The following is a 26,237-nucleotide window of genomic DNA, read 5'->3' as shown; positions in this document are numbered from 1 at the left end:
CCAGATAGCCCTGTTTTCCCCCAAATAAAAGCCACAGAAGCGTAGCCAGGTGCTCTGACAGCAACAGCAGTCACGCTGATGGCCACAGGAGCTTCTGTTGTTTATCTGGGTGACCACAGGGTCATTGGTCATGCAGGAGCTGTTCAGTTAGGCTGTGCGCAGGGGAAACAGCAAGCCACACTCCTCTTGGCAATACAATGAGCCAAAGCTCAGCTCAGTCTCCCCTCTGGCAGGTTCAAGCCATTCCCCTTGGCCTGTCCCTACAGGCCCTTGTCCCAAGCCCCTCTCCAGCTTTCCTGCAGCCCCTTTAGGCACTGGAGCTGCTCTAAGGTCTCCCCTTCAGGAGCCTTCTCTTCTCCAGGCTGACCCAGCCCAGCTCTCTCAGCCTGGCTCCAGAGCAGTGCTGCTCCAGCCCTCGCAGCATCTCCATGGCCTCTGGACTCATCCACCAGCTCCACGTGTCCCTCTGGTGTTGGGGGCCTTGGAGCTGGATGCAGGACTCCAGGTGGGCTGAGGCACTGGCAGTGAGTGCTGTGTAACCTGCTTCTTGTGTTGGAAGGAACAGATGAGATCCAGTGGTGATAGGGGATGACCCTCAAATCATTTCAAGTCTGGAGCTTTAGAAATCATAAAACCAGTAGCTATAGACTGCTGGTTTCTTGCATGTTTTCCTTCCTCTCCTCCTGGCTGCTATCTAGGATGAGCAGCTTTGCACAGTGAATCTTGATTCAGCCTGAGCACTATAGAAGCTGTATGTGTAAAGGCTGACCCTTTCTGTTGTAAACTCCTTTCATTGAAGTTCACAGCTTCAAAGCACTATACCCAAATTAATCTGAACCTGGCAGATGAGCAGAGGAGCTCCTGACCCCTTAATCTGTGCCATTTGTAGAGTTTGTGCTGTTCTAATTGTGGCATTCTGCAGAACCACTTTGTGAGTGCTACAGAGAACAAATGGGTACAAGCAGAACAGGCTGATGCTGGAGGAGCAGCTTGTTCCAGAGAGCTGTGCTGTGTGCTGGCAGCAGAGGACTCCTGCTTCTGGTCAGGACAGGCTGCGCTGCAGTTGGCTTTGTGCTCTCAAACAGACAAGCTGTACCCTTCAGGCTGGGTCACTGTGGGGTTTTTCTTTTGTTTGGGGGATTTTTCGTGTGTGATTTTTGTTTGGTTGGGTTTTAGATAATAGGAATATAGTTCTGAAGGGAGCATTATGATCTGCCTGCAGCTCTGGGGTCAAGCTTCCACCTGGCTAAGGCTTGAGCTGCTGCCAGGGCTCCATGTGAATATTTGCTGCTCTGGGAAGTTATATATAGCAAAAGCTCACCCTGTGTAGGATCGCTGTGTGCAGATAAGTTATGTGTCTCCTCCTTCCTCTTTGTGGGATTTGTTGGGGCAGAACTACAAAGTTAATCTGGACCATCCAAAGATTGATGTTTATACAAAGTGTAAAGCCAGTGACATTTCCCAGGCACTTACTGGCATAGCTGGTGTGGAGTTAGTGGATGGGGATTTATTTTTTAGCTGCCTTTGTTCTGCAGGGTTGCTAATATTCCCGAATGGAGTGTGCTTTTATCAGCAGCATCTGTGGTGCACAGTCTGACTCATGTGCTCTTTGAGTGAGGATGACAAATGGAGAGTGGAGACAAACAACTTCCCAGGGTCAGTGTGCATTCGGAGGGAGGAAGGAGAGAATGGTCATATTCTAATCATGTCCTAATTGGTGCCCTCACGTGGGGAAGTTTGGCCTTTTGCTTCTGAAGAAGTCTCATTTATCTCATCAGTTCCTTGGATGCAGAGGAGGGAAAACAAGCATCTTTGATAAACAGCTTCTCCTTTTCCCCTGAACTCTAGGAGCAGTGTGCCCTCAATGCACCTCTAATGCCTTGGGTCTGATGGTTGAACCATCCCTATGCATGCACCCGGGGTGGTTTGTTGTTGAAGACATCCTGCACATGCTTGTTTGACTGGCAGCACTGGATTTTAATCCACTCCATTACAGCAGTGGCCTGTCCTGGTGCAGCCCCAGCAAAGGTATTGCATGTCCCTGGCAGCAGGACGGGGCAAACAGCCTGTGTTGGCTGCTGAAAGAGCTCAGTCACGCTCTTTCCTTTGGCTAATAATAGCTCAGACATGTTTACCACGCTGTGCACCGGATTTTAACCTCATTCAGTTATCAGGTGAAATTTCAGAGGTCACTTGTCATAGTTAACAATGAAATGCAGCTTAACGTGTTAGCTCTGATCAAGCCAGCACTGACAAGCTGTGTGTTACCCAGCTGAGGACACAGGGGCAGGGAAAACAGAACAAAGCCCTTTCCTAGGGGAACCTTCTGAGCAAGTGCTTCTTTTGTCTCCCTTTTCCTTGTGCCTCCGGGTGGGAACAGAGGAGAGATTTGCTTGTTGCTCTAGAGAGCATTTTTGAAGAGGCTTGGGGACCAGGTAGAGGAGTTTCCACGCAGATTTCATGCTCTGATGCGAGGCTGGGGGTATCTGTGGGTGCAAAGGTAGGTGAGGCAGTGCTTTGAAATGCTTTGCTTGAGAAGTGAAGTCCTCGTTCTGGCATTTGTTGAAAGGGGATTGCCTACAGTCATCCTTTTTAGGAATAGATGGTGTGAAATTAAGCTGCCTGATTTTCACTTTGATGTGCCTTTTAATTTTCACTAGAACATAGGCATTTTAACTTAATTTCCCCTATGAAAAAAAACACCTTTTTATCATTAGTCTTTAGAAGAGATCCTTAACTGAAATTGAAGTACAGTCTTTAAGAAATTGCACAACTTTGATCACTGAACTTAAAAGCTAGGAAGGAGATAGGATTAGTGCTGTGACTTCTGTAGATAAATATTTGTAGGCACTTGTGACTTGAACAGAAATTAAAGGGGGGAATAAACATCTGTCCTTTGAGCTCTGCAGCTCAAGGTTTGGACACTTCTGGAGCATGTTAAATTACTCCACATTTCCTCTGATCTTAACCCATCCATAACTTCAGTGTGTTTAATGGTCTCAGATGCCTTGAGCTGTGACTCATTTTGGGTTCATCCACGCATTACCTGCTCAAGTGCAGCAGTGCTTTTGAATTGACATCGACTGGTGTACCTGCACAGCTTGACAGGAGATGGAAATAGGTGCTGAGCTGCAGCCCAGCTCCTGGGCTGAGTGAATGGAAGTTGAGCATGAACCACTGGTGTCTTCCAAACACCCATGGGTTTGCTGGACTCTTTCAGCATCCTGGATGCTGTGTATGAACTAATACAGCATGTGGCTTTTCCCATACAAAGCTACATCAGAGGTTTAATTTAAGTTCTACTTTCATGATAGCCCTTCACTTAATACTGCTCCCAAGCTTTTAAAGCCAAGCATTACTGGAGAAGACTAGGAGCAGCGTAGCCACAGGCTTACCCAAGTGTGGGCATAGGCACAAGGGTACTGCAGGACAAACTTGGAGGCCTATTTGTGCCCTGAGCATTGAGTCCTGAATTCCTTCCTGAAGGAAAAGGGAAGACCCCCCCCCCTCCATCTGCTGATGGCTGGAAATGTGAGTACCAGTGAAGGCTGTTGCACCCTGCAGCTCATTCACTTCTCTGCCTGTGGTGCCCCAGGCTGCTCTTCCAGGAATTTGGGGTAGTTCTGCACAACTTCAGCAGGGAATTAGTTTATCCTGTTTGGACACAGAACTTGTAGCTTAATTTGCCACCTCTTGCATAAAGCAGAGCCCTGAGAAGCTGGACTTGTTTACAATAAACTTGCAAATAGCTTTGGACAGCTGCTGTATCTCAGATTTAAACCCTTAGAACGCAGTGCCTCTACAGAGGTACTGCTGCAGTGGGTTAAAGCACTTTAACCAGTCTCCACTCCTCCAGCACTTCACAGGTATCCACTCTAGTTCTTGCATTCAGTACATGCAGAACTGGGTTTGCCGTGATCCGATGGTGCTTCCTTCCTGGCACTTTAAGGCATTTGTTCATTTGGATGGGACCCTGCTAGAAGGAGAGTGCAGCACATGGCCTTGTAATTGCCTTAATGCTGCCAATGTACGGCCAGAGCAGTGCAAGAGGCAGCTGTATCATCACAGGCCATCCCCTAAGTGGTGGGGATGGCTCAGCAGGATGCTCCAATGGCTTTTATGGACTGTAGCAAGCCAAAACCCTGGTGGGAAGCTGTGTGGCACCTGAGCTCTGCCTTGCTTCTATGGCCTTGGTGGTGGAGCTTTATTATCTCAGATACTTTATCTGAAGCTCTAGGCTATAAAGGAGCCAAGAGGCTCACATAGCTCTATCTGTTGCTTTTAACTTTAGGATGATGTTGCTTTCAAATGCACTGCCTCAGTTTCCATATGTCTACTGGCTTGGGTTCATTTCCTTGAGGAGGGTATCAGCTGAAAGCTGGTTGACTTTGCCACATTCATGTATTGCAGTTTCTCTACTTGTAATTCCAAGCCAGATGTCACCGCGCTTGCCCATTGCTCATGGATTTGAGCAGGCATTTTGTCATCTTCCTATTGCCCTAAAATTGCCAACAGTTTCGGGCTGGCAGCCAAATCTTCATGTATGTGATCCCGGTGGGAGTGAGGTGGTGATACACTGTTCTTCAGTGACGTTCTTTGAGGACCAAGGGATTTGATGTTACAAGTGTGCAACATTGGGTCAAAGTGGCTTTTAAGGTGGTGTTTACTCTGCGGCACTGACTTGAAGGAGCAGTTAGGGCTGATGCTGGCCAAGTAGGTGACTGGAGGGGAGGAATAGGAGTGTTACAGGATTCCTGTAAAGCTGGGAACCTGCTGTCCTGTCCTAAGTGTCACCAATTGCTTCACAAGTTGTGGAATATTAACCTGTGCAAAACCACTTGTAGTTAATGGAGCGCTGATCTTCTGCTTCTCAGTTTCTCTTGCCTTAAACAGCCTCTGGAAAACTTATAAACCAGTCATCTGAAGACACTCCTAACATGGTAGCAAATGCTGTGAAGGGCAGGCTCTGTCTTATTCCTACCATCTGTCTCGCCACACATGCCAGATGATGCAACGCGCTGTATGCCACATGAAAATAAACCCTTTTATTTTTAACCAACTGCATTTAGGAACACATTAGCAGAATATTTAGCCAATCCCTAAATTTGGGACTGATCTTACTGAATTCCTCAAGGCAACGCTAGCACACTGCATCCTTCAGCGCTGGAGCTGGCACCAAAGAGCTGCAAACTCCTACTCTGACATTAAGAGAAACGAGCCTGTTCCACTGCGGTGCTCAGAGCTGGGCTGACTTACACTGATTCACTGGGTGTAAGCGGTGTTTGTCTTCAAAGGACGTGTGTGCACATGTGTGTGTGTGCTCCCGAGGCTCAACTGTAGCGTGATCAGCAGGACAAGGGGTGTTCAGAGCTGAGTCTGGGTGTGAGGCACCAAAGCTTTGGAGATGAAACTGATAGAGGTGGAAGAGCTGGAGATGCACATCGAGTGCAGCTCAGCTCCTCTGTCCCCTGCAAGCTGTGGTTGGGTCACTGGAGCATCAGCTGTGGGTGGCAGCAGGGGATGTGTCATGACTCTGAATGCTTTAATGAGTGTTCTCTCTGCTTGCTTCTCCTTCTGCCAGTGCTCCCTGTTGTCCTGTAGTTATTGCCTTTGTTCTCCTGTGGCCAGGCTGGTCCTGCTGCAGCTGGGCTGGTTCATATATACTTCTGACCGCAGAGGTATGTGTCATGAGTCCCTCTTTCAGATCTGTGCATGAACTTGGAGAGCTCCCAGTGCAGGCTGGGGACTGTTTGCAAGCAGCAGATCTGCTGCTGTCAGACACATAAAGTTGTCAGGTCTAAGCCATGGCTGGCAAGCATACTAGCTCTGGGCGTGCAAGCTGGCAATAACCATGGATCTTACTGCTAGAGCACTTTGAGTCACGTTAAAGCTTTGCTGAAGAGAATGCTTAAGCCATAGGTGTGCTGCCTTAACCCCTGATGGTCTTCAGGATAAGTAACTTCACCAGTTTCCAGCCTGCTCCAAACTGCCTTTTTAGTCCCTCTTTTTTGGCTCAGAAGCAAGCCAGGACCTCATGTGTGGAACATTACAGCCAAAACAAAGCTTGCTGCAGAGCAGGACAAAGTTTGCAGTGCCAAGTATCCCAACAGGCTTTTTTTTAGCTGTAGTAGCAACTGATATCAAAGCAGCTTGTGGCCACCCCACCAAACCCAAGCAGGCATTTTCACATGATGCTAAATCCTGCCTTTCTTCCTTTTATATTTAGTATGGAAGACTTCAAGTAGATGCAGCACTAACAAATCAATCTTAGTGTGAATGTGCAACTCCAGGCAAATAGCAGGAGTCATTTGAGGCTCTTGTATAGCATGAGGGCTTTCCCTTTTGCTTCAGCTAGCTGCTAGGAATAACCTTTGCCTTCCATTGATGAGGCAGCGTGGCCCTGATGTCGTTTCTTAATTCCTGCTTTTTTGGCTGGAAGCCCTTTGGGAATATTGTGCACGGTGGAACGAGAACTGGGGAATCTGCAGGGCTTTCCCTTGGCTTTTCCAGGATGAGCCTGATACAGATCGAATCTCTCAGTGATAACATCAGGCTTGTAGTGTCTGCAGGCGGGTTGAGTTGCGTTCCCCTTGTGCATGGTGCTGATGGAGTTAGCTGACCCTTTATGCTTTAGAAAGGCTTTGTGTGCCCCCCACTAACCTGCTGCATGGGCTTGAAAACCTGCTCAGAAAAGAGCCATTGTGCAATAAGCTTTAGGTCTGGGTCCTTTTGGATATAGCTAGATTAGTGCCAGACTTGGAACACGTTAAACAGTGGGAAGTGTGAACGAAGCCCAGTTTTTAACTACTTGGAATCTGAGGAATTGACAAATAGCTCTCATAGCAAAACAGGGCTGCTAGAAACTGCACTTCTTGCTTAGTTAAGATCTGTCTCTTTTCATACATCTAAATTAAGCTCCGTAGACAGTCAGGAGCCAGTTGCAAAACAAGCCCAAAACATGTAGTTAATAGTCCTGTATTAAAATGCAATTGCAGGAAAGCCTGGTGTTACAGCATAAATGTGGCTCCTGTCATTGTGCCTGCCTGGCTCACTCTGATTTTTAACTGGGGGGTGTTTTATGGTGCCTGAACAAGAGCAGGAGAGTTGTGGCATCAGGACAACCTCTTCTGATGTCTCTGACAGAGATGAAATGAGACTAGTTGCATCCCCGTTTCAAGCTCTGGCAGGGTCCCCCTTGGTCCCCTTTGGCTAGGAGCATCCTGGCAGCGTGTCGCTTCCCCCCCAGCCCTGCCATGGGACAGCTCCAGACCTTGCCCTGTTACCTCCACACCTTACAAAGAGCTGCCTGTGCGGGAGCGTCTGACTCAGCTTTGTCCTTTTACTGTTGTGAAAAGCGATGTCTGGGTGGTTTGCGTTCCTCCCCCTCCTCTGGCTGAGCCCGCAGCGCTGCGGAGGGGAGCGGTACACGGCGCTCGCTGCGTTGGCAGGGAGATGCTGGAGGAGGGTTCCCCGACCCTGGAGCCTCTGCAGTGATGCAGCCCATTGACGTACTTTCTCCTGCATCAAAGTGACGGTGGCCTGGCTGCCTGGGTGAGCCTGGCTGAGTTTTTTGGGTGTTTTAATATTAAAGCACAAAGCTGCGCAGTCACCACGTGTGTTTTTGTTCTTTGAAGTGGTGCTGGCTGAGTGCCTGAAAAACATTCTCCAGTGGTGGTGGAAAACAGGCCCATTACATTTTATAAACAGTTTTCTTTGACTTCACCCCTTTCTTTCAGAAGCTTGACAATAGTCCTCTGGAGGCTGGATCTTCTGCTGCTGGCAGAGGCTGACCTATAGCTGACTGCAAACAGGACTTGCATTAGATGTTGAAGAAACAAAGCTTGCCATTTAGGTGGCTGGATATGTGGCTGTCTTTCCACATTGTACACTACGTGTTCCTAACCTTGTTCAGCATCTAGCTCTTGGCAAGCTAAGAGTTGAATGAGGAGCATGGAGTTTTAAGCTTGGTGCTTCAGTCTAGAGGTTTTTAAGCAGCTTGAGTGTATTCATAGAATAGGGTTGGAAAGGACCTTAAGAGCAGTGTTGCTGCTGACCTGAATGCAGCAGGGTTTAAGATGAAAAATACAATAAAATGGGTTGGGTTGTGTTTTCAGAATTAGCATGTAGTTCCTGAGCAAGAAGTACCAGACTAACCATTATTGGAATGGGTAAGGAGGAGGGGAAATAGGATCAGCTGTAGGAACTGACAATGTGCGGCACTAATAGCATGTGTATGCAGCCTGTATCTTTTAAATGCACTGGTGATGTGTTCCTCATAACTTCAGCTGCTAAATGGAGATGTTAATTAGCCAGGGATTAACAACTGTGCTGTATGTATTGCAATACCAGGTATACACACCTCAGGTGAGTCTCTTCTGTGATTTTTATCCAGGCTTGGTCACATTCAGTGATAAAAGCAGCTGTTTTGTAGCAGCACAGCTGTGCAGGATGGAAATATTTTGTCCTTTTTGTAGCAAATGCAATCAGTATTAAATTGCAGGAACAAAAACTGGGATTTAAGGGCACACAGCTAGGCTGGGCTTGGCTTCTGAGTCATTTTAAAGGTAAAATGGGGTGGGTTTTTTTAAACATGAAGGTCAATAGAAATCTTTCCATGAAACTTTTGATATCAGTGGTCATTGTTTTATTTCCTAAGTAACTAAATAATAGCACCAAAATCAATTTCTCCTTTCAGTGGGAGATACCACTCATGGATGTAAGGGTGTGCTCTGCTTTGTTTGTGCTAAGTTAGGTCTGGGCATGGGCTCTGATTTATTATTTCATGCAGGGATGCAGCAAGGTGCTGAAAGGGTTTCTGCAGCCAAAAGCCCAGCCACGGAGAACTTAATGTCAGCATGATTGGAACTAGATGATCTTAAGGTCCTTTCCAACCCAAACTATTCTGTGATTCTGTGGTGGCTTGTGTATTGGTGTAATTCGCTTAGAAAACGGGTAGGATTCCACTCATCCCTCTGTAAGGGAGCTTATCATGGGATATGAATTTCCTGTTGCCTGTCCCCTGCTGCTGAATGCAGTAAGATGGGCAGCCAGAAAATCACGTTGGTTCCTGTATCAGTGCCTGTCATTTGTTCCAGTTTGGGTTAACTTGCCCCTGCACAGAGGTTATGGTTTTCCAGTTTTCCTCTTGCTGTCAACTCTGTTTTGATATTTAGAGCTGATTCTTATAAATAGGTCCTTTTGAAATATATGAGCATAATATAAACTATATGAACCCGTGTAAATGTGCTGATGTATGTGCAGGGTGGGGTGCTGATAAGCAGATGTTTGTGTAATGCCTTTTTAACCTTAAATTCAGCACAGCCCCATTCAGAGTCTCTCAGAAGCACACAAGGCAGCCGAGTGAATTATTGTACTCACTGTTGTAGATCTAAGCTCAAATTTGTTCTTTCTCCCTTTTATCATAGAATCATAGAATAATTTGTGTTGGAAAGGACCTTAAGATTGTCCAGTTCCAACGCCCTATTGTGAGCAGGGACACCTTCCACTAGACCGGGTTGCTCCAACCTGGCCTTGAGCACTGCCAGGGATGGGGCAGCTCCAGCTTCTCTGGGCACCCTGCACCCTCACAGGGAAGAGCTTTTGCCTTATATCTAACCTGAGCTTCCCCTGTTGCAGTTTGAACCCATCACCCCTTGTCCTTACACTACAGTCCATGATGAAGAGTCCCTCTCCAGCGTCCTTGTAGCCCCATTCAGATGTGGAAGCTGCTCTGAGGTCTCCACGCAGCTCCTGCTCTCCAGGCTGAGGCAAGGGATTTCTGCAGCATCGGCCTCCCCTAGGAATGCTGGCAATGTGAAAAATGCCCCCATCCTGCAGTGCTGCTGCTCTCCCTTATCTTGCTGGTGCCTCACTGCCCACAGCAGGGCATGGGCTCTGCTCAGCACACAGATACCCTCCTGTCCTGGGAAGTGTCACCGCTACCACTGGTGTTCAACACGGTGTCTGTCAGTGCCAGTGTGAGTAGGGTTGCATAAAGCCAGTGTTCACAGGAGGATCACTGGTTCCCGAGCCAGCCCCAGTGCCACTGCGGGCCTGTTGGCACGCTGAGTGTGCAAGACAGCCACTGGCATGAGGATAGAGATCGCCACTTGTTGTAAGTCTCCCCCATGATGGTATCACAGGTGATGGGATTTCTTGGTTCCATCATTGCAAAGAGGCTGCACGTGTTAAGTAGGACTTTTCCAATCACTTTGTATTGAATGTTTCTGCTTAATTCTTTCTTCTGTATTCCCAGGAACATTCCAGGAGTGGTGGACAATTGTTTATATGTCTCATGGCCATTTAAGGCCATTTTGTCTTGGAAAAATCAAGAAGTGATGCTGGATGAAGTTTACATTTCTTGTCACAGCTGTCCACAAAAAGCAGCTTTAGTCACTTGTGCTCTTCCAGCCTTAGGCTGTCTCTACCCTCTGGAGTTGAATTGAACTTCACTTTCATCATGTGCCAGTTTGAATCAATCTATTTCGAAATGAGGGGAGCTTGTCCTGATGCACAACCTCAGCATTGCCAACTAGATGGAGGTAGTAATGCCATAAGCTGGGGGCCAGGCCACTGCATCGGGTTTTATTCTGGCTGATGCTGCAGTTGAGAAGTGTGTGGACTTGCAGTTCTGTACCAGTGCATCTCCCTGTCTGGAGGGAGAGCTTGCTCTGAAACAGAAGCACCTTACACTGATTTTAATTCAATCCAGTTATAGCTGGGCATTTTGTTCTAGTTTTAAATGGGAACACTGGGCTGACTGCTCCTTTTTCTTAATCCCCATCACTGTCAGTCATCACTCCCACGAGCGATTGATGGTGTGAGATCTGCTGGTTGCTTTTAGCATGAAGGTAGTGTAAGTCTCTCACTGATTTTTTGAGGCTCATCTGGCTTTAACTTTGCATGGAAATGTTTTAGAAGCCCTTCCTGTTTAAACTGTCGAATGATTTAGAAATAAATAAAAGCAAGAAGCCTCAGACAGCTGTAGAGGCAACTTTTAACCAGTTTTTGCTCTGTCTGCAAGGGGTTTGGGCCATCTTTCGCCCACAAACACGCTTCTCAAATGCACATTAAAAGTGGATGCATTTGGGGGTTATTTGCAGTTAGTTCATGTATAGAGAAGAGTGAGCACTTCTGGAGCTGGTGAGTGCTGTCTCTGTGAGAGGCTGGTCCTCCAAAGACAGGCTCTTCCCTCCGCAGGAGCTGTGGGGCTGATGCTGACTGGCTCAGACCTACTGAGACACCATCGGTTTTTGCACTGCTTGTTGTGCAAAAGGAAGGCTTCTCGCCCTTCTCTTTCTTTCAAGTTCGCTGCCAGGCACATAATTCACTTGGCAAGGGAATTCATACAGAAATGGGAGCCTAAGGTAACCACAGGGCTCTGTTCCTTGTCCAGTGTGTGAAGCAAAAACTGGGGGCAAAAAGTGCCATTGGGTAATCCTCAGGATTTCAGTAGAGCGTTGATTTTGCAGTGCTCTGGGACTTGGAGGTGCAGGTGAGCAGCCAGTGATGCTCAAGCATGTACAGTGTAAGCAGAGAAGGATGTTACCTGCTTAATGCTGTGAATTCAGGGGTGTTTGAATGTTTTATGTGGATCTTGGGTTTTTTCTAACCTATTGTATGTGTTTTTCTAAATATAAGCACCAACCCTATTGAAAACAGTCAGTGAGCCAAAGGTCACCCATTACCTGAAGGCAGATCCTTCACGTGCCTTCTGGTACAACCCTTTCACACAGTGTGCAAGTGCCTTTTTTAGCCTCTGTGCTTTATTTGCAGGCCCAGCCTTTCCCCAGCAGTTCCCAGTCCCAGCCCTGAGCTCATTGCTGAACCACTGCCAGCCCAACATGATTTTTCTTCCTGTAAAAGAGACAAAAGAACACGACCTGCTTCCTCTCCCTGCCTGCCCAGCGGATTCCAGCGCTGATGTAGGAGTTGTTCCTTGTTGCAAACCCTCACATGATGTTGCAGTCATCAGGATTACCAAAAGACCCGGGTTTGCATGCAAACAGCCGCACAGACACTGCAGTCACATGGAGATACTGGCCTTTTAGAGTCATTGCTTTGGTGGTTGAAACAAGTGCAAAAATAGTGAGCAGGCTGATCAGGCTGTGCCCTCATTCGCATTTGGAAGCAAGCCACTTGGGTTTTGCTTGCCTGCAGCTGATTTAGGGAAAGAGGGTGAGCCCTCATCTGTGACCTATTGTGAGTTTTTCCCAAGCCCTCTGTAGCTACATCAGTAATGAAAACAAGATGACTAGAGAAAGTCATAGGACTCCTCTCGTAGCAGTGTGTTTTGTGGGTGTCTGAAGAAAGCAGTTCTGTTGACACTCATGTGATGTCTCTGCTGCTAAAGGTCACTCACATCTCTAATGAAATTAGAAGGAACTGGCCCCCAAATACAAATGCATCCCCCCAGCAGGCAGTAGCTGCAGTGACTAAGCATCCCCGAGCAGTTCAGCACTAGCAAGTGCCACACCAGCCCAGCTTCAGGATACCTTGAGCTGTGAATTGGTTTTGAAGCACATAGTAGGGGATGGTTTTGAGGCTTTGCTTCACACCGAGCTCTAGGGTGTGACTTTCAAGAGTACCAGTGTGGAATCATGGCTCTGAACTTTCCCAGTGCAGATGAGGTGCTGCTGCATCGCTGTCGGGTCTCAGAGGCTTCATTAGCAATGGGGGTCAGAGGATTTGGGGTTTGTATTAGCAAAAAAGATGTATGTATTTAGTGTAGCCCATACCCAGACATGGCTGGCTCAAACCTTGCAGCTGTGGTGTGGTGCTGGGCAGATGTTGAAATGTGATGCTTTGCTGTTCAGTATTGGGCTAAAGCAGCAAATTCAGCGCTCAGGATGAGTCTTCCACGTGTTCCATGAGGATGTGCCTGTTTGCTTTAGCTCAGCCCTGCAGTGTGTTTGGGGTCCCAGCAATTACAGGGTCATAGCTGTTGCTTTCCTTCACCCTAAATCGCTTTCCTCCTTCATCATAGCTGTGAGTAGCTCTCTGTAAGCAGGTGAGATACTAACGTGAGCAGGGATCATGTTTGTTTCGATTCAGGGTCACCAAAGGAAGGGTTAGGCTGGTGGAAACTGCTCTTTCCTTACTGCTTGAGGTCTGTAGTCAGTGTCTGGACAATATTGCCCATGGCTGTGGAGTCAATGGCTTACTTAATCTGTGTTGCTAAAGAAAGTTCGATATTGCAGCCGCCTGTCTAGGCGCTGTGTTTTTCAGTGCATCGTTGCCTTGATTCACTGGTGGCACCATTATGTCTCGAGAGATGTTTGCGTTCAGTGTCTTCCCCTTGAAACACCCATTGCTCCACTCCACTGTTTCCAAGTTTGCATCTTTCAGATGACCCATGGGAAAAGGGTGAAGTGAGTGCTTCATCCTTGAGCTTCACACTCGCTGTGTATATGGGGGCATCTGGTTTCTTCACTGACTCAAGATGCAACTGCTATAAACCCAGTTTAGGATTTAAAAGCTATACTGTGCTGTTTTGCTGCTCATATCCTTACCCCTATGAGTATTTGCAACAAGTAACCTCACCCACAGCTTTGGAGGCTCTCCACTACAGTAGGAGAAAGCATTTGCAAGTAAGTTGTGACCCAGATGTGTCCATAGCAGATGCACCAAGTAAAGAGGTTTCCATGTGGCTGTTCCTTAGTAGTAATTGCAGTTCAAAGCAAAGGAGCGTGAGCAGCTCACACTAAAGATGTCATTTATGAACCTGGAAAACCAGCTCTTCTGTGCTCTTGACAGAGTAAGGCCAACATCAGTTGAGGTTTCAAGCTCTGCTGGTTGAAATGTGCTAGAAGTTCTGCTAAGAAATGGGCTTTAAAGGCTTCTTTCTGTCTGGGTGCTGCAAGATAGAGCAACTGGGAATTTAGCACAGAAATACACAGTTCTATTTTAATCAACTGGGTAGTTGATTCTCCTTGGTTTGCAGACTGGAGAGACCAGTTCCTAATATCCTTTAGACCGTTCTTATTTTCACTTAAGGTAAAGATAGAATGATGTTTTGAAATGGGGTGGACCGACAACAATTGCTACATGCAGTGATTATGCAAACGCCATCTGGCCCTTAGGACCAACCTTGTAGTCACTGCTGATTGTGGCAAACACCATCAGCAGGAGCCAAGTATTGTGAATCCTCTGGTTTTGCTTATGTGGCTTCAAAAAGGCTTCCTGAATATACAGAGTGTAAAGCAATGCTCTGACAGCTGAAGATATACTGTGATTTATGTACTTCATTTGGAAGCTAGTTTAGGTGTGCAGTAGCCAGCCCTGTATCAGCCTCTTCAGTCACACAGAACAGGCTGAAATGCTTTTGGCTACCATTCCTAAAGAGGCTTTTTCATGGCTCTGTGCTGCACCAAGACTCCCCAAGGAGCTGGTCAGCATTTTTCTTGTTGGCTCAGCATCAGCTGAATGCTGCTTGCCTGGAGAACAGGCGTACAAACAGGATTACTTATGATCACTTATTATATAGGCTGGGGGGATTAATTCGCCCAACACAGGCACCTGTGTTGCTTCTCTGTTTGATTTTTGATGTTGCAGATGGTGGGCTGAAGGGGGAGACTTAGAATCACAGAATAGTTTGGGTTGGAAAGGACCTTAAGATCATCCAGTTCCAATCCCCTGTCATGGGCAGGGATGCCTCACACTCAGCCATGTCCAACCTGGCCTTGAGTTCACCCTGAACTCCTTGGCTTCGGTTCAGACAAAGCCTAGAAGGAAAAAAGTCAGCCTTGAGTTCTAGTCTGAAGGTCAATAACTAAGAGTGATGCTGGAGTAGATGGCCCAAGTTCCTCAGTGTGGGGTATCTTGTCCTAAAGCATCAGATGACCTCATCTAAGCCTCCCAGATGACTGTCTCTGCAGTGACACCAGGGGTAACCAGAACAGCTTCAGACCACACTGTCTCCAGCTCAGCCTGCAGAGTAGTAACAAAACATCTCTGTGTGTGCATACAGAAGTCATAAAAGGTTAAATTACAGTGAATTGTGCGTTCTGCTTCCAGGCTGATTCACACGTGTGGGACCAGATGTCTGATCTCTTATCTGCCACCTCCTCGCTGGCTCTTAACTGCAGTGGTGTGTCAGTGCTGCTTCCAGGGGAAAACACCTTCCGTGGCAGCTCGAGGCATTGCTCATTGGGTTGTTCAGCTGGATCCTGCTGAGGCTGACAGTGTCACTGCAGAAAACAAGGAAACAAGGGTCAACTGCTGCTTGCTTTAACAGTGGTTGGAGGGCTATATTTAGCTTCTTTGAAATGCCATTTGAATGCACGTAGGTATAATAGCTACAGTAAATGTACTGAAGAAACCCTGTTTCGTTTTCCATAACACAAGAAAAGGTAGCTGAGGGGCATATTGTGCTGAGAAGGCTCATAACAGCCATGTTACCCTGATTATTTAGCAGTCCCCTATCTTCCCAAGCAGTGTGGAGCAAGCTAAGCTGAGCCATACAATGACGATATTGTAGCTTGTGGTTCTGATGTAATTCCCACCAAATACTCTTTCCACAATGAAAACATGAAGTTAGTCGAAACCAAACTCCTTGCCCTTTTCATCCCCTGCAGACAGCGCTGTGTGAAGTGCAATAAACACGATCTGCTGGGCTTGCTCAGCACAACAGCTCTCTGAAGCCCTGCAAAAGTCTCAGTATCTTCTGCTGAATAGAGACTATAATTGGCACAATGCTCCTAAGGCTGGATTTGCCTTGGGTTCTTATGTTAGGGATTTCTTGTAATCTTCATTAAATTCCATATGGCTAACTCTGGTGCTAAGCGTGTGATCCTGTTGTGGGGAGAAGAAAAGTTAAGTTTGAGATAAAACCTAAAAGCATTCTGCTCCCAGACTGCAAGCAGAGGGGTGCCTTTGAATTTGACTGAGTGCTCATGTGGCTCAGGAAGATACTGGCTGTTTCAGAGGCTCAGGAAAGAGACTTATTCCTGTGACAAGATGATACTTTAAAGGACAGCGTTTTATCTGAGCATTACGATTGCTTCAGTGTAGATAAGCCAGGGACTTGTTTCTTTTCACAGCCTTGCATTACTGACAGGGAAATTCTCTGCTGCTTTCTCTACCAAAGCAGCTCCCATGCCCTCATCTCTGTTTTCTTTTCCCTTGTAAAACAGTTTGGTGTCTCCTTTTACCATTTCCACCATAAGGCTGGTTTTGATGCTCCCAGGTAGAAAGTGAAGGCTTGCTCTTTCAACTATGCTGAAAAGCTTGAGATGGAGCAGCAATAAAGGTAGTATTTAAAAGAGGTGGGCACAAACACTAGTGACCAAATGGCCTCTGCTTTAGAACAGAGTGGGTTTTTTGGGTGGCTGACAGTTCTTCTCTATTGCAGTGCTGAAGTTTTCATGTGCAGGTCCAGGTACATCTGCCTGTTCTGCTTACAGCTGAAGATGAGAGCATTGCATCTGCAGTGTTCTGGTTGGTACCGTGTTTCACATCTGGGGCAACGTGGATGTGGCTGCTAAAGTCAGAGGGTTCTCCCTCTTTGGGCATTTGCTTCTCTGTAGAAAGCTCAAAAGTCAGTTTAAAAACCTTTCCAGCCACTCAGCACCCAAGGAGCAGAGGGAAATGCCAGGCAGGCTGAGGGCTGCTCGCTCAGCAGTGTCATGGCTGATACCCTTCAATCTGCTGATCTTGGGATGAAGTAACTTTTGCCCCTGGGACCGATCAATTCCTGTGACCTCAAGATGCACTCTTTATATGCTCAGTAAAGAAGGGGATGGAACACTGTGCCATGGTCAAACTTCTCCTGCCTGCCTGCTTTAAATCTCTTGAGTGCTGATGCTTGCAGCATTTCCCAGCGCAGATCTTGGGAGTTATGAGAAATTCCCAGGAAACTTTGTGATACTCAGCCTAAACTTCCCTTTCTTTTATCTCCTCCTATTACTTAATACTCCCGTGCCACGGCGCAGCCCAGCTTCCTGCTTAAGTCTTTATACCCTCCTGTTGAATGTGGAACTGCTATCAAACCCTCCCAGACAAGGACAAACTCCACAGTGGTCTAGCCAGGATATACACATTCAGTTCTCAATCTACCCACTGCAATCAGTGAGTTGGTACCTCTCTCTTTTCAGGCCATAATTGAAGACACAAGCCTTTATATCTTCAACTGTGCTTATAGCCAGGGCAATGTAGGACTCAAGGACGTGAGGAGAGGAAACTGCAGGTGACTGGAAAGGAGCAGATTCAAAGCAAGAACCTGTAGTGCTGTACCAGGGGGTGAGAGGTTTTGGGGTGCAGCACTGGTCATTGCCAGAGTGAGCTGCAGTTTTGCCTCTGCAGAAGCACTGGAGCTGCTCATGCACAGATCACACCTATGTGGGCAGCTGAAACCAGTGCTGGAGCTTGTTCTGCTTTGCTCCTTGTTTGTCCTTCCTAAATGCTGCTGCTGCTGGCTGGGAGCTCAAGGTTTCACAGCTCCTCCGGAGCACACAGGGAATGGGCAGCTCCTGTGAAATCCTGTGGCCTGATTCTGGTAACAGCACTGGTGTGGGAGCTGTTGGAGCTCACTGCTTTTGTGCTGGTTTTCCCCTCTGACTGCACTGACCAGAAATGTGGGAAGGGTGATGAGCAAAGAGGCTTTGCAGTGCAAGGTTTGATTTATTTGCTTGCACTCAGGGACAGCCCTTAAGCACCTTCACTAAAGCCCTGCTTTAGTTCCTAGGTTAAATTATATGATGGAACATTTATTATCTGGCCACCTGTGTTGTACTAATACAGTGGACTAATAGAAGGTCCCAGTTGTGGCTCCAGACCTTCAGGAGGGTAACCAGATCCCTGACTGCTTGGTCACAGGCTGGTGTGGTTGCTGTTGGAGCTGCTTCTGTGCACTGTGAACGCCTCTTGCAGCTCCCCCCCACACAAGCCAAGGAGATAATGGCCTTGCATTTCAAACCTGGCATCCAGCTGGTTGTGATACAGGTAACAACTGATGGTCTGATGTTGGAATGTGCTGCGGTGACTCAGGATGCAGGATCTGCAGCACTGGGGTGGTGGTTGTGTGTAATTGCCATGGCAGCCCTGCCACAGGTCTCCACCCAGCTGGCACCAAAGCTGCTGCAGATAAACTGGAGGAGGTTCAAGCCAGACCTGATCCAACACTGTGAGTTCACGGTGTGGGGCTCCCCTGGACACCACAAGGTCTCTTGGATGTTCTGCAGCTTAGCTGGCAGATGTGTCCTGCAGGATTTCACGCTCACTCAGCCAGGTAATCACTGCCTTGAATGGGAAGGGAATGGAGCTACTCATCTCTAGGGATGTTTTCTCCTTCCAAAACCCTTGGACAGTTTAAAACTAGAGCAGTTCAAGAAACAAAATACTTAAGCAATTCCTGGATCTTATGGTAAAGAGACAGCTGTGTCTGAAGCACATACCCCCTTTCCTGTGTCTGTACTGCACGCTAGTTGCTGTTAACTTGTGACATGGGTATCTGGGAGGAGTATCAAGCAGCTGTGCTGTCCTTCTCTTTGAACAGCCATGCTGCTTGTAAAGCCTCTGAACTTTGGGTATAAACCTGTTAGGGCACTAGGGCTGTACCCCATGTCACCTTAGCCCACTGCCATGCTGCTCTGTGTAGCTTCATGCTTCAAGCCCCATTGTATGTCAAGGAGATGTACTCGGAGCTCAGGGGTTTCAGTGCTGCAGCACTGATAGAAAAGCAAACCCTGTTTGCCCACCCAGGCTCTGCAAAAAAGCCAATTTACTTCTGTGTGTCAAAACCCTCCAAAGCTCTGACACGTTGGCTATGGTGGTTTCCATCTGGAAACAGGCATAGACTGGAGCTGGGGGCGGAAATAAACCTGCAAGAGCAACTTGCTGTCTGTATGGACCTGAAATTGAGGGTGAGACTTGTCCTGGCCCAGTAATGATGTGATTTTAAGCTTCTAATATATTAAAAGTGGACTGGAATGCAAGGTAGCTCCAAAGGGTCTGTCGCTGCCATGCTGGAGCTGCTGGTGGCTGCAGGAGGGATGTGAAATGTCTTAAAATACATGGCCTAGTTACAACCTGTTGTAAGGATGCTGTAATTTACCTAGGGAGGGACAGCATGAGGGGACATTTTGTAAACCCAAAGGAGCTTACAGGGCACTTTGGTAACTTGTTTACTGCTAATGTGAAATGCTTTGGCATCCCCCTCCGACACTGAGCATGTGCTGCAGGTGATGCAGAGCAAAGTGTGGAAAATAAGCTGGGTCGTTTCAATGCTGAAATGTGGCTAAACCCTCGATGTGAGCAAGAGGCAGAGCAAAGCCCAGTGCTTCTCATCACTGCTTCTCCATCCTGGGATGGCTTCTCGCTGCAGTCTCCCCCGAGTGCTGTCACACGCCATAGAAATGTGGAGGTCTTCAAGGAGGGGAGGGTGAGGGAAAAAAGTGCTGCACTCGGGGAAAAAATTCAATAGCTCATTCAGCTGTTAAGCTACTGATGCAGGAAGTGTAAAAGAAAAATGGAGCCTCCTTTGTTCTGCCCAGACAAGGAGTAAATGCCATCGCCCTAACAGCCTTTTTCTGTTCCAGAATAGCATGAGGTCATCTTTAAAAGCAGTAACTAGCAAGCAGGTTTACACTGGGTTACCAGTCTCAGGCTTCCCCTTCATCCAGCCCCTTTCCTGGCACCAGCCTGTCTCAAGGCCGGCGCAGGATTGCTCCAGAGAGGTGTGTGTTGCTCCACTCCCATGCTGGGGCTGCCGCCGGCTGCCTGGCCTCACTCCAGGGCCGTGGTGGAGGGGTTGCAGGCTTTCTCCTAGGAGGGAGCTGGTTGATGCTCAGGGTCTCTGAGCATGGCAGGCTGTGTGCTGGAGGTTCTCACCTCTCCAGCCAGGATCGGATGCCCTTGGGCTGCCCCTGTGTTGCCTGTGGACATGTGGGAAATGGTTTTGTGCACATTTGCTTCTCCAGACTTGGTGCTGTCTCAGTGATGTGAGATATTTCACCCTCCACCAAACGCACGCTGTGCTGTACTGCAGTGAACACTGCTGGTGGTTGGGCTGCTCTTTAAAAGCTCAGTTTGGTTAGGGCTAAGATCCAGGAACAGCCTTAATATCTTCCTAAACCTATCATCTCCCCACGTCCTTTTGTCAGCACAGTGTACCCTGGTACCTGTCGCACTGGCCCCATGATGAGAGGATGGCCAGAAGATGATGATGCTCCAGCCAAGCCTGGCTGGGAGCTGCAGGCTGTGAAGGCTGCTGCAGCGGGCAGCTCAGCACAGGGACAGCCATAAACACAAATCTCACAGTTTTGGTTTCAAGCTGCAGGGGGGGGGAAGGCAAAAGCAGCAGAGCTGGCAGTTACTCTGATGTTCACTTGTTTATTTACCCTGCTAGGAGTGCCTGCTTCCAGCTATGAGAAATATGGGAAAAATCCAGAAAGCAGAGGGTTTGGTGCATATTTCTCTCCTAGGGTAATGTTTCCTGCAGTTGGGCTGACGAGGCTGGGGGTGGGAGCGTGCAGGTGGCACCGATTGCATACAAGAGAAAGGGTTTTGTGCCGAGTCAATGGGTACCGGGTTTGGGTGTCAGCCTCGCAGCAGAGCACCGGCTCTCACGAGGCGCTGCTCAGAGGCGTGCTGTGGCAAGCCCGGTTTCTCGGCACTGCCGAGGGTGGCAGTTTCATCCTCGTGACCTGGATCCTGTTGGAACGTTTCGGTGCAGTGCTGAGGGCAGGGTGAGACAGGCCCCTCCATGCAGGCTGCCAAACCCTGTCCCGCTGTGACCTTGCTCCGTGATCCCTCCTCGCCTCTGCTGGAACGAGGTTAAGAAATGGATGAAAGGGCTTAAAGTGGGCAAAGCCCTGCCCAGAGCCAGACCATGATGCTCGATGGAGGAGGTGTCTGCTTTGCCATGAGCTTGTGCTGAGTCACGGCTCGTCAGAGCCAGCACTGCTGTCAGTGCTGTTGCTGCGTGCCTGTGACTCAAGGGCTGTGCTGATTTGGGATGGTCGGGTTTTGTCCTTAGTGGGACAAAAAGTAACCACATCATTACCTTTGCCACCTACCTGATAGGGGAGGAATTAGCTTATGAAAAAGAAAGCTGTTGTGAGAAATAGAGATGCCTACTCCATTGTCTTAAGTCCATCTTGCTTTGGTGTCAGAGGGCTGTGCAGTGCAGATGCTCGGTACTGACAGTGCAAACCAGTCCCATGTAAATGCCCTTTTCACACTTGTCTCGGTGGAAACATTGGAATACCCACAGTTACACACTGCCTGAAGCACCCTGCTTTGTAAGCACTGAAACACCATTTTTGCTGAAGGTACATGCAGAACGTGAACACAAGAAAGCTGCTTTTGTAACACTTACTGTGATCCTTCAAATTCCTTTGTTTAATGATGAAACCTAACTAGAAGAGGGTATTTGTGATTGTGCTTGGGTCAGGGACTGAGCTGATGCAGGACACAATTTCGAGCATCCAGACATGCCTTCAGTTCATAATCCCAGAATCATTCGGGTTGGAAGGGACCTCTGGACATCATCCAGTCCAATCCTGCCAAGGCAGGGCCACCCAGAGCAGGTTACACAGGAACACATCCAGGGTTGGGAATGTCTCCAGAGAGGGAGAATCCACAATCGCCTTGGGCAGCCTGTTCCAGTGCTCTGCCACCCTCAATGGAAAGTTTAAGGTGCTTTCCAACCCTGACCATCCTATGTTGAGGTGAAACACACCGCAGTTTAAACCAGCAGATCCTGATTGTTGCAGGGTTTGTGCTCATTTAACTGCTGGGACTCTGTCTTCCAGTGCTTTTCCTAAAATAGGCAGAAGTGCTCACAGGATGTTTGTGTTGCAGCCAGATCATACCTCGGGACTTGTTTGCTGCATTCTCCAGTCTGCTCTGCCCCTCGCCTGCACTCCTGACTGCCTGTTTACTTGCTGGAAGATTTCATAACCCTCCCTCGCTGCTGCTTGTTTTGCCATTGACCTTGGAACACCGCTGATCTCCTCCACGCTTTTGTCTTCTCTCACTTTTCATTAGTTTGGGGTGGTTCACTTCCTGCAGCAGTAGTTTCGAACCTCCTAGGTGTGAAATCTTGCTGCAGCCCCAAGCCCTGTTCGTACCTCCCCACGCTGAGATCTGCAGCTGGAGGAGCAGCCCAGACAGTTGCAAGACCTGCATGAAAAACAGCACACAGAGCTAACGTCGTGCTAACGCAATAGGAGCAGTTCCCGAAAGTTGGGTTGTCCTTTCTAGGCAGGAATGCTGCTGGGGGGGCAGCGGAAGATGGATGAGCCTGGAGAGCACGGAGTGCTTTGGCAAAGCTGTGGGAAGGTTTGTTTCCTGCTGAACGATGGCCATGCGTGACTCGGCAGAACGCGGGTGGCATTCCCGTTCTGCAGCGTCACGAGTCCATACCAGGAAAGGAAAAGCCTGCCCTGGCCTGGCACTGGCAGCTCTCTGCAGGCGGGAGGAGCAGGAGGAGGTTGGTCGTGGCTGAACACTGAAGGCTTGCAGGAAGGAAGCCGAGCTCTGTGAGTTATTTCTCCTTAGTCAAATGACAGAGCGGTGGCAGGAGGATGTGCATGAGACCTCAGTGTCCTGACCGTCCTGTGCTGCATCCCCAGGCCCAGCTGTAGACGTCACCTCCCTGTCTTTTTCCAGTGCCACTTTCTTTAAAACATAAAGATTAGAGAAGGCACGACTTCGCTGCATCCTGCATGTCATCTTGGTTTGCACCACACACGCTTTATGTCACATCCTCAACATAAAAAGGACATGGAACTGTTGGAACAAGTCCAGAGAAGAGCCATGAGGATGATCAGGGGCTGGAGCACCTCCCATATGAAGATAGGCTGAGAAAGTTGGGGCTGTTCAGCGTGGAGAAGAGAAGGCTGCGTGGAGACCTCAGAGCAGCTTCCAGTATCTGAAGGGGGCCTATAGGGATGCTGGGGATGGACTCTTCATTAGGGACTGCAGTGATAGGACACGGGGTGATGGGTTCAAACTTAAACAGGGGAAGTTTAGATTGGATATAAGGAAGAAGCTCTTCCCTGTTAGGGTGGTGAGGCACTGGAATGGGTTGCCCATGGAGGTTGTGAATGCTCCATCCCTGGCAGTGTTCAAGGCCAGGTTGGACAAAGCCTTGGGTGACATGGTTTAGTGTGAGGTGTCCCTGCCCATGGCAGGGGGTTGGAACTTGCTGATCTTAAGGTCCTTTCCAACCCAAACTATTCTGTGATTCTACTCCACTTCTGCATGGCTTTTCTTCTGAATTCCTCTATCTCATGAGCTATTTACACACCCCTGTGAGTCTGCTGAATGCCACCTTGAAGGTTTGGTTTGGCTTTTACAAAACCCCAAGGACCCCCCTTTGTGCCATGCAGCAAAGCCACTGCATCTTCTGTATTGATGGTCCCCCGTTGGTGATCACATGCTTAGTTAATTGTTCTCCAAGGTGACAGAAAGCAGGTTTTAAACTGTGTCAGGACAGAGCTGTCCTGATCCCTGACCGGTGCCAGCAGCCTGCACTGAAAAGTAATGCAGGTCCCGCTTCATGTCTCAGAGCATGGGAGCACGTGGCTGTGGTTCCGGTGCTGACCGAACCTTTGCCATCAGCAGATCTGGACTTAGAGATGCTGAGGAGCCTTAGGGATGCCCAAGATGGGCAGCATCCGCCCAGACTCCCCTTGACATTTCTAAGAGCTCAGCCACTGCAATTTGTACTTGGAAACGTAGAACACTGAAAGAGGAACTGTGCTGTCAGTGTGGCACGCAGGGAGCCCTGCATCGTGGTCACTGGGTGAGGGCAGATGAGGAAGTAGAAGCTGTTGCTGCAGATTCTGTTGCTGTAAAGCTGCTAAACCTGTCCTTGTGGTGTTCAATGCTGCTCTTTGTGTCTGGGAGAGGCAAAGTGCATTGCTGCCCTAGGCAAAGCAGGAGCTGGCTGGCTGGCAGATGACAATGATGCTGGAAAGCAGTTGTGAGCAGAGGGGCAGGGGAGGACAGATACCTGCCTGCTTTGGTGCTGTAGCGACTCAAGCAAAGTGTTATTTCTGATTTACAAGTGTTGCTTTTGCTTTGCAAAGACTCCATGAAGCCTATAGCTTTCAATGGGCAATAGAGTAAGAAGAAAACTTCTCCCCCTTGGCAAGGACTTTTAAGACACTGGTTTGAGAATTCCTGCCACACAGCAGGACTCTCCATGCTGTACTTAATAAAACACATCCTTCCTTCAGCCAGGCTGGGGGTTCCTATGAAGCACAAGCTCTGGGATGCTGCAGGGACCAGGACACGAGCGCTGTGGCAGAAGTTCCCTTAAGTAACTTGCCCTCGACTGATTCATCGGCCTTGTTCATAAACAGGAAGCTGGGAAAGTACAAGCAGGTGATCTTGTTGCAAACAGAAGTTGGATCTGTTTGGGATTTTTCTCCAGCTGCTTGCTAACTCTTGTGTAGTGAACAATTGTTTTGTCGATGAGGAATGGACTTTTTGCAGTAGGGGAGGTCTTTCAGGTTCATGGTCCAGGTTTAGAGAGAACTTGACTTTGAGACAGAGTTTTTCCCCCGTCCTAATGGTGCCTGAAGTGCTTCAAATTGGAGAGAAAGCTCCTTCCCTAGAGAACCAGCCTGCTTCCCTCTCCCACTTTCCACAGTGCCATCCTTTATTTCAACAGCATGGCTTCCCATATTGCCCTGACGAACATCTTCCAGGACTGGAGAGGCGGAGATTTCCCAATCACCCTGTTAATTCAGGGAATCCTCCCATGGCAGAGTTGGCAATGCTGTCTGAAGCACCATTTGTTTTCTCCCTCAGCCTTCGGAAAGCAAACGAAGCTGAGTGCTGTTCAGGGCTTGAAAGGTTCAGCACGCATTGCATGCTGCTGCCAAGCAAAATAATCCTTAGGAGAGCCGCTGTGGTCTGGAATAAACTCTAAACATAGGCGAGACAGCTCAAGTCTGCTAGGATCTTAGATGGGGCAGACACTCCCCCCTCTCTGCCCTCCAGTAAAGGCAGCAGTTCAGCATCTGCTTTGAAGCTGCTGGTCCTAGGGAGAAGACAGAGAGTCTCTAATGAAAGCTAGCACAGAAGGGCTGCAGTGGGCGTCTGACTGGAGCACTGGGAGCACTCCAGTATCTGACCCCGTGTTTGCTTTGGCTCCTTCCTCCTCCCTGCATCATCTCATGTTTGTCAGGTGGTGGGAGGTGGTACTTGGGTGCTCGCTTTCCCTCTCCCACTGTTCCCTGCCATTACTGAATGATCAGGGGCTGAGTCACTGCCGGGCAGAGCAAGGAAGTGACTTTTCCTGACACCTCTGCAGCAGCCCTATGGAGGTGATCCTAAAGAAATGACCCAAGAACAATACCTGACCAAGGGAGTCTGACTTGGAGGGAGCTGCCCTCCTGTGTGCCACAGCCCTGTGTGCTGCTCCACAGTGACAGCAATGGATTACATTGGTCTCGTAGACCAACTCCTTTCAGCTGCTGCTTTGGAATGTCAGGGAAGGTTGTTTAACCACCCCCATTCTCCCTTCCATGAGAGATGAGCTATTGGTGCCCCAGTGCTTTCATATCTGTGCCTGTGTCTCACTGCCTGTCCCCTGCTTCCATCCTATGCGTTGCCATCTCAGAAACCTCTGTCCCTTGCCTGAGCCCTGGCTTTCCACCCACCCTGGGACCATCCATCGCTTTGACTTCATTTCTTACTCTTTTGAGGATCACCGATTTGCAAGCTAATGGATAAAGAGCATAGGTCTGAGTGTGTACAGTATTGAGTGTTTCTAGTCACTGCTTGGAACCTCTTTGTGCAGAGGAAATCCTGGCACAGGAGTCAGGGCAGAACAAAGGCAGTGGTGCACCAAGGAGATAAAAAGCAAGGGTGAACATCCAGGGACTGTGTGTGCTCACAGCCCAGCATCGTTCCCATCTGCCTTCCCCCTGCCTCGCTGCAAGCAGGTTACACGGGCTGGAAGACTCCTCTTTGGTTTTCCAGTCAGTTGAATGCATCTGGCAGGACTTTCAGCAGAAGAAGTTTCCTTTTGAAGCAAGTTTCGGTGGGGTTTTGGTTGGTTGGTTGGTTTTGGTTGGTTGGTTGGTTTTTGGTTGGTTGGCTGTTGTTTTGGTGGGGATTTGGTTGGTTGGTTGGTTTTTGGTTGATAGGCTGTTGTTTTGGTTAGTTGGTTGGTTTTTGGTTGGTTGGCTGTTGTTTTGGTGGGGATTTGATTGGTTGGTTGGTTTTTGGTTGATAGGGTGTTGTTTTGGTTAGTTGGTTGGTTTTTGGTTGGTTGGATG

The 26,237-nt window shown here is 48.5% G+C and overlaps 2 protein-coding genes across 6 annotated transcripts in view; one reads left to right on the top strand and one right to left on the bottom strand.

Annotated features, from left to right (window-relative positions):
* The window catches only part of PEX11G (peroxisomal biogenesis factor 11 gamma), a 343,872-nt gene that overhangs the window by 171,667 nt on the left and 145,968 nt on the right, over nt 1–26,237 (bottom strand). The window lies entirely within an intron of this gene.
* Nucleotides 1–26,237, top strand: part of GNG7 (G protein subunit gamma 7) — a 66,242-nt gene that overhangs the window by 35,604 nt on the left and 4,401 nt on the right. The window contains exon 1 of one of the 5 annotated variants that reach the window (XM_061350525.1): nt 2,250–2,435. The exons of 3 other annotated variants lie outside the window; for them this stretch is intronic. The gene's annotated coding sequence lies outside the window, so the exon portion shown is untranslated. Of the gene's footprint in view, nt 1–2,249; nt 2,501–26,237 lie in introns of those variants that run through there. One more of the 5 variants, XM_061350381.1, reaches the window with a different exon arrangement.

Source organism: Neopsephotus bourkii, unplaced genomic scaffold, assembly GCF_033783945.1.
Source record: "Neopsephotus bourkii isolate Nb327-2 ecotype Australia unplaced genomic scaffold, CSIRO-AGI_Nbou_v1 NB_2, whole genome shotgun sequence".
NCBI classification, from domain to species: domain Eukaryota; kingdom Metazoa; phylum Chordata; class Aves; order Psittaciformes; family Psittacidae; genus Neopsephotus; species Neopsephotus bourkii.
Note: the sequence above shows the minus strand (reverse complement) of the source record. Positions and strands in the feature narration are given on the sequence as shown.